The 14964-nt window shown below is 43.2% G+C and overlaps 1 protein-coding gene across 3 annotated transcripts in view; it reads right to left on the bottom strand.

Annotated features, from left to right (window-relative positions):
- The window catches only part of METAP2 (methionyl aminopeptidase 2), a 110173-nt gene that overhangs the window by 77256 nt on the left and 17953 nt on the right, over positions 1-14964 (bottom strand). Inside the window, exon 3 of one of the 3 annotated variants that reach the window (XM_063614280.1) lies at positions 11317-11381. The exons of the other annotated variants lie outside the window; for them this stretch is intronic. The gene's annotated coding sequence lies outside the window, so the exon portion shown is untranslated. The remainder of the gene's footprint in view (positions 1-11316; positions 11382-14964) is intronic. 3 annotated transcript variants of the gene reach the window in all.

The raw sequence follows: 14964 nt of genomic DNA, 5'->3' as shown, positions 1-14964 counted from the left end.
GTGAGCTAAGATTGCGCCACTGCACTCCAGCCTGGATAACAGAGCTAGATTCTATCTCAAAAAAAAATAATAATAAATAAATGAATAAAAGAGAGAAGGACTGTGTTGTCCTCTCCTTGTAATCCATGTAGTGCAGTGCCCCCACCATGATATCTTGATGACCGCTATAATTTAGATGTTTGTCTCCTCCAAACTTCATGTTAAAATTTGAGCTCCAGTGTCAGAGATGGGGCCTAATGGGAGGTGTTTGGGTCATGGGGGCAGATCCTTCAAGAATAGACTAATGCCCTCCCTCGGGGGTGAGTGTGTTCTCACCCGATTAGTTCCTACAAGAGCTGGCTGTTAAAAACAGCCTGACGCCTCCCCACTCTCTCTCTTGCTTCCTCTCTCATCATGTGATCTCTGCGTACACAAGCTTCCCTTTGCCTTCTGCCAGGAGAGGAAGCAGCCTTAGGTTCTCACCAGATGAAAGTGCCCAATTGTAAACTTTCCAGCCATCAGAATCATGAGCAAATAAACCTTTATTCTCTATAAATTACCCAGCCTCTAGTATTCCTTTATAGCAACACAAAATGAACTAAGATAATTACCTTCCTAGATTTTATTTATTCATTTATTTATTGAGACAGAGTCACTCTGTCACCCAGGCTGGAGTGCAGTGGCGCTATCTCAGCTCACTGCAACCTCCACCTCCTGGGTTCAAGTAATTCTTTTGCCTCAGCCTCCCGAGTAACTGGGATTACAGGTGCCTGCCACCATGCTTGGCTAATTTTTGTATTTTTTTGTAGAGACAGGGTTTTGCCATGTTGGCCAGGCTGGTCTCGAACTCCTGACCTCAAGCAATCTGCCCGCCTTGACCTCCCAAAGTGCTGGGATTACAGGTGTGAGCTACCATGCCCGGCACCTTCCTAGATTTTATTGTGTCAACTATCTAGAGGCTTGGAGACACCGTTGATGCTGTTCAGTAAAATATGTTCTTGGGATATAAATGTTCTGTATCCAACTCATGGCTCTTGTCTTGAAGGAGAATTGTACCAGAGCAAGGCTTGAACTCACTGAATTCAGCTATCTGGTCCTAAATGATTCATTTTTTCTAATACCTTTTTTTTCTGCCAACACTTGAAAATGTAAGACTATTCTACTACTTGTTGAGCAAATATGTGCTAGAGAAACAGCAGTGAACAAGATAAAGTCTCTGCTTCGTGGAGACTTCATTGGAGTAGAGGGAAACAAATAAAAAAGTAAATATAGGACAACAAATAGTGGTATGGACAGTGAAATAAAGCAGGATTAAGGAAATGGGACTGATGCTTTCTTATATACAGTGTTCAAATGGCCTTATTCTACAGTAATATTTGAATGAAACTTGGTGGATGTGAGGGCCTATGGGATGTGTAGGAAGGACATATCCTTGGTATGTTTGAGGACAGCAAGGGGGCCAGTGTGACTGAAGCAGAATGCATTGAGAGAGGATAGTAGGATATATAATAAAAATCAGAGGAAGGGGAGAGGGTCAGATTATGAAAGACCTCGGAGGCCACTGTTATACGAGTTTTTTTTGTTTGGTTTTTTTTTTTTTTTTTTGAGACAGAGTCTCACTCTGTCACCCAGGCTGGAGTGCAGTGGCACAATTTTGGCTCACTGCAACTTCCACCTCCCAGGTTCAAGCGATTCTCCTGCCTCAGCCTCCTGAGTAGCTGGGATTACAGGTGCCCGCCACCATGCCCGGCTAATTTTTGTATTTTTAGTGGAGATGGGGTTTCACCATGATGGCCAGGCTGGTCTCGAACTCCTGACCTCAAGTGATCCGCCCACCTCAGCCTCCCAAAATGCTGGGATTATAAGCTTTTACACTGAGTGGCATTAGAGTCTGAGCAAAGAGGGGCGTGACTTAATCTGAGTAAAGACCTGGCTCCTGTGTTGAGATTCCATTTTAAAGAGTGGAGAAATGGTCAGAATAAAGACCAGGTATGAGGCTATCTACAGTAATGATCCTTGAGGGATGATGGTAGGTCAGCCAATAGTGAAAGAAGGTAACGAGATTGCATTTCAGATATAGTTTACTGATTTGACTACCGGATGGATACAGGGTGCGAGAGAAAGAGAGGAGTCAAAGAAAACTCCAGAGCTTTTGGCCTGAGTAATTGGAAGAATGGAGATTCCATTTATTGAAACAAATAAGAACTAAAGGAAAACTCGTTTGGGGAGGAAAACCAAGAGTTCGGTTTTGAACGTGTTGGATTATTTGAATATGAGATACCTATAAGATACATTATATAGGAAGTAAGATATTTAAGTCTGGAGTACAGATGAGATGTTAAAGCTGGAAATACACATTTGTGAGTTGTCAGATGGTTTTTAAAACCAGTGAATTGGCTGGGCTCAGTGATTCATGCCCATAATCCCAGCACTTTGGGAGCCCAAGGCGGGTGGATGGCTTGAGGCCAGGACTCCGAGACCAGTATGACCAACATGGTGAAACCCTGTCTCTACTAAAAATACAAAAATTACCCAGGCGTGGTGGCGCACATCTGTAATCCCAGCTACTCGGGAGGCTGAGGCAGGAGAATTGCTTGAACCTGGGAGGTGAAGGTTGCAGGGAGCCAAGATCGCGCCACCACACTCAAGCGTGGTCAACAGAGTGAGACTCCATCTCAAAAAAAAAAAAAAAAAAAAAAAAAAAAAACCCACTGAATTGGAGAAGATCATCCAGGGAGTATAGGTAGAGAGAAGAAAACAAAAGAGGCCTGACAGGGAGAAGTTGACCCATGGGTGAAACCAGTGAAGAGCTGGAGAAGGAATAACCAGTGAGGCAAGAAAACCAAGAGAAAGTGGTGTCCCAGAAACCAAGTGAGGAAAGAATTTCAATTGTGTCAAATGCTGTATGGGGATAGTATTATGAGTTGGGGGCTGAATAGTGACCTTTGGATGATGCATTATAAGACTCCAGTGACCTTAAAAGAGGTTTATCTGTGAAATGGTAGAAAAGTAGACTGGATTGAATAGAGAATGAAATCAACTTTCAGAGTTTTCTCGTATACCACTTCACACCCATTAGGATGGCTATTATTTTAAAACAAAACAAAACAACAAGTATTGGTGAGGATGTGGGGAAGTTGGAATGCTTGAGAATTGCTAGTGGGAATTTAAAATGGTGCAGATGCTGTGGAAAATAATACAGCAGACCCTCAAAAAGTTCAACATAGAGGCTGGGCACAGTGGCTCATGCCTGTAATCCCAACACTTTGGGAGGCCAAGGTGGGCATCATTTGAGGTCAGGAGTTTGAGACCAGCCTGGTCAACATGGCAAAACTCTGTCTCTACTAAAAATTAAAAATACAGAAATTAGCCAGGTGTGGTGGTGGACATCCATAATCCCAGCTACTCGGGAGGCTGAGGCAAGAGAATTGCTTGAACCCGGGAAGCAGAGGTTCCAGTGAGCCAAGATGGCGCCACTGCACTCCAGCCTGGGAGACAGAGTGAGACTCCATCTCAAAAAGAAAAAAAAAATTAAACATAGTATTACCGTATGATCTAGCAATTTCACTTCTAGGTATAAACTCAAAAGAAGTGAAAGCGAAGACTCAAAACAGATGCTGTACACCCATGTTCACAGCAGCATTATTCACAATAGCCAAAAGGTGGAAGCAACCCAGGGTCCATTGACAGTTGAATAGATAAACAAAATGTGGTATATCCATACAATGGATGATTACTCACTTTTAAGAAGGAAGGAAATTTTACAGCATGCTACAACATGAGTGAACCTTGACGACATTACGCTAAGCAAAATAAGCCAGTCACAAATGGACAAATATCATATGATTCCTCTTATATACAGTCCATAAAGTAGTTAAATTCATAGAGACAGGAAGTAGAATGGCGATTGTCAGAGGCTGGAGGAAACGGGGAATGGAGAGTTAGTATTCGGTGGGTGCAGAGTTTACATTTCACAAGATGAAAATTGTCTGGGGGTGGATGGCAGTGATGGTTGCTCAACAATATGGATGGACTTAATGCTATAGAACTGTGTATTTTAAAATGGTTAACATGGTAAACTTACTGTTGTGTGTATTTAACCACAATTAAAAAAAAAAGTTTTAAAAAAGAGGGAGCAAACAGCCTGGCCAACATGGTGAAACCCCATCTCTACCAGAAGTACAAAAATTAGCTGGGTGTGGTGGCAGGTGCCTGTAATTCCAGCTACTCGGGAGGCCGAGGCATGAGAGTCACTTGAACTCGGGAGGCGGAGGTTGCAGTGAGCCGAGATCGTGCCACTGCACTCCAGCCTGGGCAACAAGAGTGAGACTCTGTCTCAAAAAAAAAAAAAAAAAAAAAAGTTCCTAAAAGGTTATGGAGGAAGGAACTGAAGAAATTTGTAGAAGGAGATTGCTGGTAACGCATCTAAGGGAGGGTCAGCTGGAGTCTCACCTTCCTTTAGCCTCTGCATTCCAGATTCAGACCCTGTGCTTCTAAGGGCCCAGAGACGGCTCTTATCAAAGATAAAGGTAATCAGGACCTGAGATATGGACTCGAGCCAACCAAAATATTTGTGAGACTGGGAAGGCCTGTGGGTGCCAAGTCGTGAATTAATTTCTAATTGTTTTGAAAAAAATCTCTAAGGAGGCACAGTACTTACATACTCCTGGGTCAGCAGCACATTCTCTCTCCCAGGGTAGGCCAGATCTTCATTGCAATCACTTTGGTAGCAGAGTTAAACATTCAGAATTCAGAGGGCCATATCAAAAGTGAACCGCTTTGGCACGAGGAGCGCCAAAACAATCCCTTGACTGGAACTCTCAGGATAGCAGTGGCCATGGAGTTTGTTCCCTTTTATAGAAATTTCACATTCATATAAATACTAGTGTGAAGTACTAGTATAGATACAGCATAGCTCTTTATCTCTCTAGATGTGTTAATACCACTGCCCTGTCACAGCCTTAACATAACGACAGGAGGAACCAACTTAAATGATATTTCTTCTGTACAGGAATGCAGCCCATCCTTTTTTGTTTGTTTGTTTGAGACAGAGTCTCATTCTGTCACCTAGGCTGGAGTGGAGTGGCGTGATCTCCACTCACTGCAACCTCCGCCTCCCAGGTTCAAGCGATTCTCCTGTCTCAGCCTCTTGAGTAGCTGGGACTACAGGCACGCACTGCCACGCCCAGCTAATTTTTGTATTTTTAGTAGAGACGATATTTCACCATGTTGGCCAGGATTATCTTGATCTCTTGACCTCATGATCCACCTGTCTCAGCCCCCCAAAGTGCTGGGATTACAGGTGCAGTCCATACTTTTTAAAAATAAAATCTTCTTTAAACATTTTTTTGAGACAAGGTATTGCTCTGTCACCCAGGCTGGTGTACAGTGGCATGATCATAGTTCACTATAACCTAGAACTCCTGGGCTCAAGCAATCCTCCCACCTCAGCCTCCCCAGTAGCTGAGACTACAGGCGCACACCACCACACCCAGCTAATTAAAAAAATTTTTTTTGTAGAGATGGGGTCTTTCTATGTTGCCCAGGCTGGTCTTGAACTCCTGGGCTCAAGCAATCCTCCCACTTCAGTCTCCCAAAGTGCTAGAATTACAGGCATGAGCCACCATGCCCGGACCCATTTTTTAAGAGAAACCTGGAATGTAAATGTTTGTAGCATACTCCCAGTCCTCAAATGCTGGCAATAAATCCAATTTTTTTTTTTTTTTTTTTTTTGAGATGGACTCTCGCTCTGTTGCCCAGGCTGGAGTGCAGTGGCGCGATCTTGGCTCACTACAAGCTCTGCCTTCAGGGTTCACACCATTCTCCTGCCTCAGCCTCCTGAGTAGCTGGGACTACAGGCGCCCGCCACTGCGCCCAGCTAATTTTTTGTATTTTTAGTAGAGATGGGGTTTCACCGTGGTCTCAATCTCCTGACCTCGTGATTCACCCGCCTCGGCCTCCCAAAGTGCTGAGATTATAGGCGTGAGCCACAGCGCCCTGCCCTAAATCCAATTTTAAAAAAAAATACTGTGTACACTTCACCAGACAGGCCAAACAAAATATATCTCAGGCGCCAGGTGCAGTAGCTCATGCCTGTAGTCACAGTACTTTGGGAGGCCGAGGCAGGAGGATTGCTTGAGCCCAGGAGCTTAAGACCAGCCTGTGCAATGCAGTGAGTTTTTTTCTCTATGAAAATGCAAAAATTAGCTGGGCATGGTGGCCTGTGCATTTAGTCCCAGCTACTCAAGAGGCTGAGGTGGGAGGATCGCTTGAGCCCAGGAGTTTGAGGCTATAATGAGTCATGATCTCACTACTGCACTCCAGCCTGGGCGACAGAGCCAGATCCTGTTTCAAATATATCCAATTATATATATAAAAAATCTCAGGGATGGATCCTGTCCTGGGGCTACCAGTTGCTGAACTCTGGCCTAGAGCTACCCAGTTTATAGGATAGACAAATACCTGTCTACTATCACAAGACCCTAGTGTTTAGGCTGGTATTTTTCTAAATTCATTTGACAACCTGAGTCCATTTTTCATATTTAACTACACTCTAGAAAAATGCTAAGAAAACTGAAGAGGCCCAGATCAGTGCCCCTCACTGAGACACTATTTTTTTTTAAATTAGTTTTGCTGAAAGTGAAAAGTCTTTATCCTAGAAATAAATATAACATTTCCTCTTCAATAAAAAGAGAGATCAAAAGATTTACCATATGGGTTTGTTGAAACATCTTGTCCAATGACAAACAGTCATTATTAGACATTTTAGATCAATCACAGTTATTTAAGTTATACACAACTGAGTTTTGCCCTCACATATATAGAATACTATGTAATGGAGATAATGTAATACTATCTAATAGGGTTATTGTGAGGGTTAGATAAGGTAGTATATGTGAAAATTCTTTGTAAGTATAAAGTGATAAATACATTTACTGTGTTACTATAGTAGTTAACAAGGATTGCCTGTCTTTTAAAAACCCGTATATAGCCAGGTTTGGTGGCTCATACCTATAATCCCAGCACTTTAGGAGGCTGAGGCAGGAGGATCGCTTCAGGCCAGGAGTTCAAGATAGCATGAGCAACGTAGTGAGGTCCTGTCTCCACACAAAAAAGTGTTTTTTTAATCAGCCAGGTGTGGTGGCACGTGCCTGTAGTTCCAGCTTCTTGGGAGGCTGAGGTGGGAGGATTGCCTGAGCCTGAGAGGTCAAGGCTGCAGTGAGCTATGATCACGCTACTACACTCCAGCCTGGGTAAAAGGGCAAGACCTTGTTTCAAAAAAAAAAAAAACCCAAACAGTATATAAAATTATATATACACACATACAGATGTACAACATCTATATAAATGTGTGTGTGTATGAATATATGGAGTAGGTCAAATAATATATATATTTTAATTCATCAAAACGATTTTCCTTCATTTTATCCTTTTATCATTTTTAATTAATAGTGAGTTTTGACAGCAATAAACAGATGATATTTTATAACCTCACTTCTGCTCAATTTTTCTTTCCATTCTTCATTATAAAGATTTTATTCTGACTTTCTTTTTTTTTTTTTTTTTTTTTTTGAGGCAGGGTCTCACTCTGTCACCCAGGTGGGAGTGCAGTGGTACAATCATGGCATCATGGCTCCCTGCAGCCTTAACCTCCCAGGCTCAATTGATCCTCCCACCTCAGCCTCCCGAGTAGCTGAGGCTACAGCTATGTGCCAGCACACCTGTAGATTCTCCTGCCTCAGCCTTCCAAGTAGCTGGGATTATAGGCACCCGCTGCCACACCTGGCTAATTTTTTTTGTATTTTAGTAGAGATGGAGTTTTACCATGTTGGTCAGGCTGAGGTCTGGAACTCCTGACCTCAGGCAATCCACTGCCTCAGCCTCCCAAAGTGCTGGGATTATAGGCGTGAGCCACTGCGCCTGGCCAATTTTTTATTTTTCATAGAGACAGGATCTCACTATATTGCCCAGGCTGATCTTGAACTCCTGGACTCAAGTGATCCTCCCACCTTGGCCTCTCAAAGTGCTGGGATTACAAGCGTGAGCCACCACACCAGACAAACACAGCTATTTTGAATTCTCTTTCTGAAAGGTCACATATCTCTGTCTCTCTAGGATTGGTCCCTGGGTGCATTCTTTAGGTAGTGAGGTCAAGTTTTCCTGGATGGCCTTGATGCTTGTGGATATTTGTTGTCTGGGCATTAAAGAGTTGGGTATTTATTTCAGTCTTCTCAGTCTGGGCTTATTTGTACCTGTCCTCCTTCTTGGGAAGGCTTTCCAGGTATTCAAAGGGACTTGGGTGTTGTGATCTAAGTTTTTGGTCACTGCAGCCATATCTGCATTAGGGGGCACTCCATGCCCAGTAACACGGTGACTCTTGGAGATTTGTAGAGGTACCACCTTGGTGGTCTTGGATAAGATCTGGGAGAATTCTCTGGGTTACCAGGCAGAGACTCTTGTTCTCTTGCCTTACTTTCTCCCAAACAAATGGAGTCTCTCTCTCTCTGTGCTGAGCTTCCTAGAGCTGGGGGAGGGGTAACACAATCATCCCTGTGGCCACCACCACTGAGACTGTGCTGGGTCAGACCTGAAGCCAGCACAGCACTGGGTCTTGACTAAGGCCCACTGTAACCACCACCTGGCTACCACCTATGTTCGCTCAAGGCCCTAGGGCTCTATAATCAGCAGGTGGCAAAGCCAGCTAAGCATGTGTCCTTCCTTTCAGGGCAGTAAATTTCCCTGGGCCCCAGGTGGCTCCAGAAATGCCATTTAGTAGACAGTGCCTGGAGTTGAAAATCTTAGAAATCTACCTGGTGCTCAAGTCTACTGCAGCTGGGCTGGCACCAAAACCACAAGACAAAGTCCTTCCCACTCTACCCTCCTCTTTCCATGGGCAGAAGAGTCTCTCTCTGTAGCCACCACTGTCTCAGCCTGTGGAGAGTAGTGCCAGGTTACCACCAGTATTAGCTTAAGGCCCAGATGCTCTTCAGTCAGCTTATGGTGAATGCTGCCAGGCGTGGGACTCACCCTTCAGGGCAGTGAGCTTCCCTCTGGCCCACAGCAGGTTCAGTAATGCTGTCTAAGAGCCAAGGCCTAGAATCAAGGACCCCAAGAGCCCAGTTGGTGCTCTACCCCACTGTGGTCAAGCTGGTACCTAAGATGCAAGACAAAGTTGTGTTTCCTCTTTCCTCTGCTTTTCTTAAGTAGAAAGAGTCTGTTCTCATAGCCACCACAGCTGGGAATGTGCTGGGTCACACCTGAAGACAGCATTTTTCAGAATCTCACCCAATGCCCGTGGTGTGTACTATCTGGCTACTGCTATTGATTATTCAGGGCCCAAGGGCTCTTTAGTCAGCAGGTGATGAATCCTGCAAGGACTGGGTCCTTCCCTTCAAGGCAGCAGATTCCCTTCTGGCTCAGGATGTGTCTAGAAATGTCACCCAGTAGCTAGGGTCTGGAATGGGACCCTCATGACCCTGTCTGGTGCCCTCTCCTACTGTGGCTGAGATGGTATCCAAGTTGCATGGCAAAGTCTTCCTTACTCTTCTCTTTCCTCTCAGATGGAAAGAGGGAGTCTCTCCTGGAGCTGTAAGCTGTGCTGCCTGGGTTTGGGGTAGGGGTGGTACAAGCACTTCCCTGGCTACCCTGGCTATCATCTCACTAGATTGAGTGCCCCCCAGTTCCACTGGCTCTGAGACCAGCACAGCACTAGGATTTGCCTAGGAGTTGCAGTCCTTGTGGCCTAGACTGCATTTCAAATTTATTTAGTACCCCAGAGAACTTTAGCCTGTAGTAGTGAGCCTTGCCAGAATTCAAATTCCACCTGCTGGGATGGACAATTCCTCTCTCGTTAGGGCTGGTCTAAATGCTCCCTCCATGGTCATTGGCTGAGGTCTGCCTAATGTTGTATTCAGCTATGACAGGGCAGCACTAAGTTCCAATGCAAAGTCCCACAGTCATTGCACTCTCCCTCCCCCAGGCACACAGTTTCTCTGCGCCACATGGCCACTGCCAGGGGATGGAGTAGGGGCAGCATTGGTGATTCGACTCTTTCTGATGCTCTTCAGTGTCTCTTTCAGTGATATGAAGTTAAAACCAGGTACTGTGATTGCTCATCTGATTTTTTGATTCTTATGAAGGTGCCTTTTTTTTTTTTTTTTTTTTGACAGAGTCTCACTCTGTCACCAGGCTGGAGATCTTGGCTCCCTACAACCCCCACCTCCTGGGTTCAGGTGATTCTCCTGCTTCAGCCTCCCGTGTAGCTGAGACTACAGGCACGTGCCACCACGCCCAGCTAATTTTTGTATTTTTAGTAGAGATGGGGTTTCACCATGTTGGCCAGGATGGTCTTGATCTCTTGACCTCATGATCCACCCACCTCTCCTCCTAAAGTGCTGGGATTACAGGCATGAGCCATAGGCGTGAGCCACCGCGCCCAGCCTGAAGGTGCTTTTTTATTTAGATAGTTGTTAAATTTGGTGTTCCTGTGGGGAAGACAATCAGTGGAGATTTCTATTTGGCCATCCTTCTTCACCTCCTAGCCAAGTTAGCTTTTTGGTAGACATTTGCTTAGTATTTTTACTACCAGGTATACATATATATCATTTGAGATCATTCCACATGTACAATTGTGTCTACTTTTTTTCTTTTTTGAGATGGAGTCTTACTCTGTTGCCCAAGCTAAAGTGCAATGGCACAATTTTGGCTCACTGCAACCTCTGCTTCCTGGGTTCAAGCAATTCTCCTGCCTCAGCCTCCAGAGCAGCTAGGATTAAGGATTACAGGTACATGCCACCACACCCGGCTAATTTTTGTATTTTTAGTAGAGATGGGGTTTCACCATGTTGGCCAAGCTGGTCTCGAACTCCTGACCTCAAGTGATCCACCCACCTCAGCCTCCCAAAGTGCTGGGATTACAGGCGTGAGCCACCACACTCAGTTGTAATTGTGTATACTTTTTATATAACATTATAACATGAACATGTTCTCGAATTATTAAAAGCAATTTTTAAAATAATTTTTTATGACTACCCATTGCAGGGGTATGGTATTATTTACTTAGCTATATCCCTATGCACTATTAGGTTCTTTTAAATTTTTTCTCATATCAAAATATAATGTTACAGTAAGCAATTTTATGTGCAGATGTTATAAATCTTTTTGTTATATTTTAAGATGAATTCCTAGAAGTTGTATTACTAGGTTAAAGAGTATAAAATATCTTTAAAGCTCACATTTTGTTTTACAGTAGTAAAAAGAAAACAAAGTTAAAAGAACTAAAGAAAGCAAGACTAACTACAGTGGCCACATCTATGAAAGCAGACAAATTCCACTCACCAAGCATCTCACAACCTCCTTGTGTGTCCAAGCTTCCTTCAAAACTTAGATTCTCCAAAAGATGCCTGCAAAATAACCTATTTTAAGAATACGAACTCATTGCTCCCAAAACACTGTGTGAACCTGGGGAGACATTGCAGCAATGCTGAGCTTAACATTGCTTTCCCTGAGGGAATTGTAAATCTCAAAAATAACAGTTGGAAAGATCTTACTGAAGATGCTTACATGTGTGCATCCAAAAATTCAATGTGGATGCAAGACCATGCTCTGCAAGGAGGTTGCAATTCCATGACCATAGTTAACTTACTAGAACACAAAATGAGCAGGGGTTCAAGAGAAGAATGTCATCAGCAAAATCATCTAGTTAAAGCAAAAGAAGACCACCATGTTGCATCAACTAAATCTATGGAAAAAATAGGTAAGTAGAAGTTACCGGTTAGATTTATAAATAAGGCTTCAGGATGAATGAATAAAAGCAGCAAGTAAGTGAGATATTGATAAAACATTATAATAGTGCTATTTGGCTTGTGTCGATCACTTTAATAAGTCATTCGTGAATGTTAGAAGAAAGATACCAGAATTCATAGTGCTTTCAGTTAGATAAAGCATCAATTAGGCTTTTACTAGATTCCATGTGGTATGAAGATTCTGCCTCAGGGTATCCTTGGTCCAACAGAAATACAATGCTGGCTACGTACATTTTTTTTTGAGGCAGGGTCTTGCTTTGTTGCCCAGTCTGGAGTGAAGTGACCTGATCACAGGTCATTGCAGCCTCAACCCCCAGGCTCAAGTGATCCTCCCACCTCAGCCTTCTGAGTAGCTGGGACCACAAGAGGATGTCACCACACACGGTTAATTTTTGCATTTTTAGTAGAGACACGATTTTACCATGTTGCCCAGGCTGGTCTCAAACTCCTGGACTCAAGCAATCCTTCCACTTCAGCCTCCCAAAGTGCTGGGATTACAGGTATGCACCACCATGCTTGGTCTCTTTATAATTTTTTTAATTAAGCTTTTTAATTTTAAAATAATTGTAGATCCATATGAAGTTGTAAGAAGTAATACAGAGAGAAAAATAGACATTTTACCCATTTTCTCTATATGGCAACATCATATCTCACAAAACTGTAGTAAAACATCACAACCAGGATATTGACACTGATACAGTCAAGATTCGAAACACTTCCACCACCACAGGGATCCCTCGTGGTATCCTTCTACAGCCTGACCCACTTCCTTCCTGCCCCTACCTTCCCTTTAACCCTAGCAACCACCAATGTGTTCTCCATTTCTATATTTCTATCATTTCAAGAATTTTATATAATGATTGCCTTTTCAGTCAGTTTCATTCTCTGCAGATTCATCCAGACTGTTGTGTATATCAGTAGTTTCTTCCTTTTTGTTGTTGAGTAGTGTTCCATGGTATGGATGTACCATAGTTTAACTACTCACCTTTGGGAAGACATTTGGGTTTTTGTTGTTGTTGTTGTTGTTTTGTTTTGTTTCAGTGTTTGGCTGTTATGAAAGTTGCTAAAGGCCAGGCGCAGTGGCTCACGCCTGTAATCCCAGCACTTTGGGAGGCCAAGGCGGGTGGATCACAAGGTCAGGAGATCGAGACCATCCTGGCTAACACGGTGAAACCCCGTCTCTACTAAAAAAAAAAAAAAAAATGCAAAAAATTAGCTGGGCGTGGTGGCGGGCGCCTGTAGTCTTGGCTACTCAGGAGGCTGAGGCAGGAGAATGACTTGAATCTGGGAGGTGGAGCTTGCAGTGAGCTGAGATCGTGCCACTGCACTCCGGCCTGGGCGACAGAGTGAGACTCCATCTCGAGAAAAAAAAAAAAGAAAGAAAGTTGCTAAAACATTCAGGTATAGATTTTTCTTTGCTTTTCTCCTCCTCCTCCTCCTTCTTCTCCTTTTTCTTCTTCTTTTTTGTTTTTTAATTTTTGTAGAGATAGGGTCTTGCTATGTTGCCCAGGCTGGTCTCAAACTCCTGGGCTTGAGTGTTCCTCTTGCTTGGCCTCCTAAAGTGCTAAGATTATAAGCATGAGGCACTGCACCTGATCAATCTTGAAGGTTTTAATTTACATTTTTTTCTAAAAGTTTTACAGTTCTAGAAGAGGCCTAGGATGAGGTTAATTTCAACTGAAGTAGATTGAAAGCAGGGGCTCAGATATTTGTACACCAATGTTTATAGCAGCATTATTCACAATAGGCAAAAGGTGGAAACAACCCAAATGTCCATCAATGAATGAATGGATAAACAAAGTGTGGCGTATACATACAGTGGAATACTATTCAGCCCCAAAAAGAATTGATGTTTTGATACATGCTACAACATAGATGAATCCTGAAGACATTATTCTAAGTGAAATAAGCTAGACACAAAAGGACAAATATTACACTGAGAACTCCAATTATATAATTCACTTATAGAATGGTGGTTCACAGGGGGTGAGGAAGGGGGAATAAGAAGTTGTTGTTAAATGGGCACAGAGGTTCAATTGGGGAACTATTGATATACATAACAGTCTGGATGAATCTTCAGAGAATGAAACTGACTGAAAAGGCAATCATCAAAAGTTACATGTTATATGATTCCATTTATATAAAATTCTTGAAATGATAGAGATATAGAAATGGAGAACACATTGAAAAAGTTCTGGCGATGGTGGTGGTGTTTGTACAACATGCGTGAACTTAATACTACAGAACTATACACTTAAAAATAATTGAAATAGTAAATTTTGTTATGGATATTTAACCACAATAAAAAATACTGTCTGGGTGTGGTGGCTCACACCTGTAATGCCAGCACTTTGGGAGGCCAAAGGGGGAAGACTGCTTGAGCCTAGGAGTTCAAGACCCACCTGGGCAACAGAGCAAGACCCTATCTCAGTTAAAAACAATTTCTTTTTGAAAGAAACATTTTCCTGGGCCCGTGGAAGTATCACAGACCCTGCACACTACGCCTAATGGAGAAGTCGGCTCTGTTGCCTTCTTCCCTTGCCTCTAATGTCTGTTCTTCTCTCCCAAAATGTTCCATCCTTTTAAATATGTGTGATCTTTGCCTGATCGTAGCCTCTAGGTGTTTGTTGTTGTTGTTGTTGTTGTTTGATGTTTTGTTGTTGTTATTACTGTTTTGAGACAGAGTCTTGCTCTATCACCCAGGCTGGAGTGCAGTGGCATGATCTCGGCTCACTGAAACCTCTGCCTCCTGGGTTCAAATGATTCTCCTGCCTCAGCCTCCTGAGTAGCTGGGATTACAGGCTCCCACCACCACACCTGGCTAATTTTTGTATTTTTTTTTAGTAGTGATGGGGTTTCACCATGTTGGCCAGGCTGGTCTCGAACTCCTGACCTCAAGTGATACAACACCTTGGACTCCCAAAGTGCTGGGATTACAGGAGGGAGCCACTGCTCCCGGCTGCCTCTAGATTTTTTACAGTTAAAATTAAGTTTACTATTTTTCTCTCCAAAAATTGATGCCATTCTCAGATGCTAGAAACATTTGCAAATACCAAACCCAGGAATATAAATAAAGGCTTAGTAATCTGAAATCTTTACTGATTGTAACTTCAGAAAACTTGATAGTTTCCAGGAAAAATGAGTGAGTGAAGCAGCTCTGTGCAATTAAAAAAGGATGAAG

This window comes from Symphalangus syndactylus, chromosome 13, assembly GCF_028878055.3.
Source record: "Symphalangus syndactylus isolate Jambi chromosome 13, NHGRI_mSymSyn1-v2.1_pri, whole genome shotgun sequence".
In the NCBI taxonomy this organism is placed as follows: domain Eukaryota; kingdom Metazoa; phylum Chordata; class Mammalia; order Primates; family Hylobatidae; genus Symphalangus; species Symphalangus syndactylus.
The sequence above is the reverse complement of the archived record's forward strand: the minus strand, read 5'-3'. Positions and strand labels throughout refer to the sequence as shown.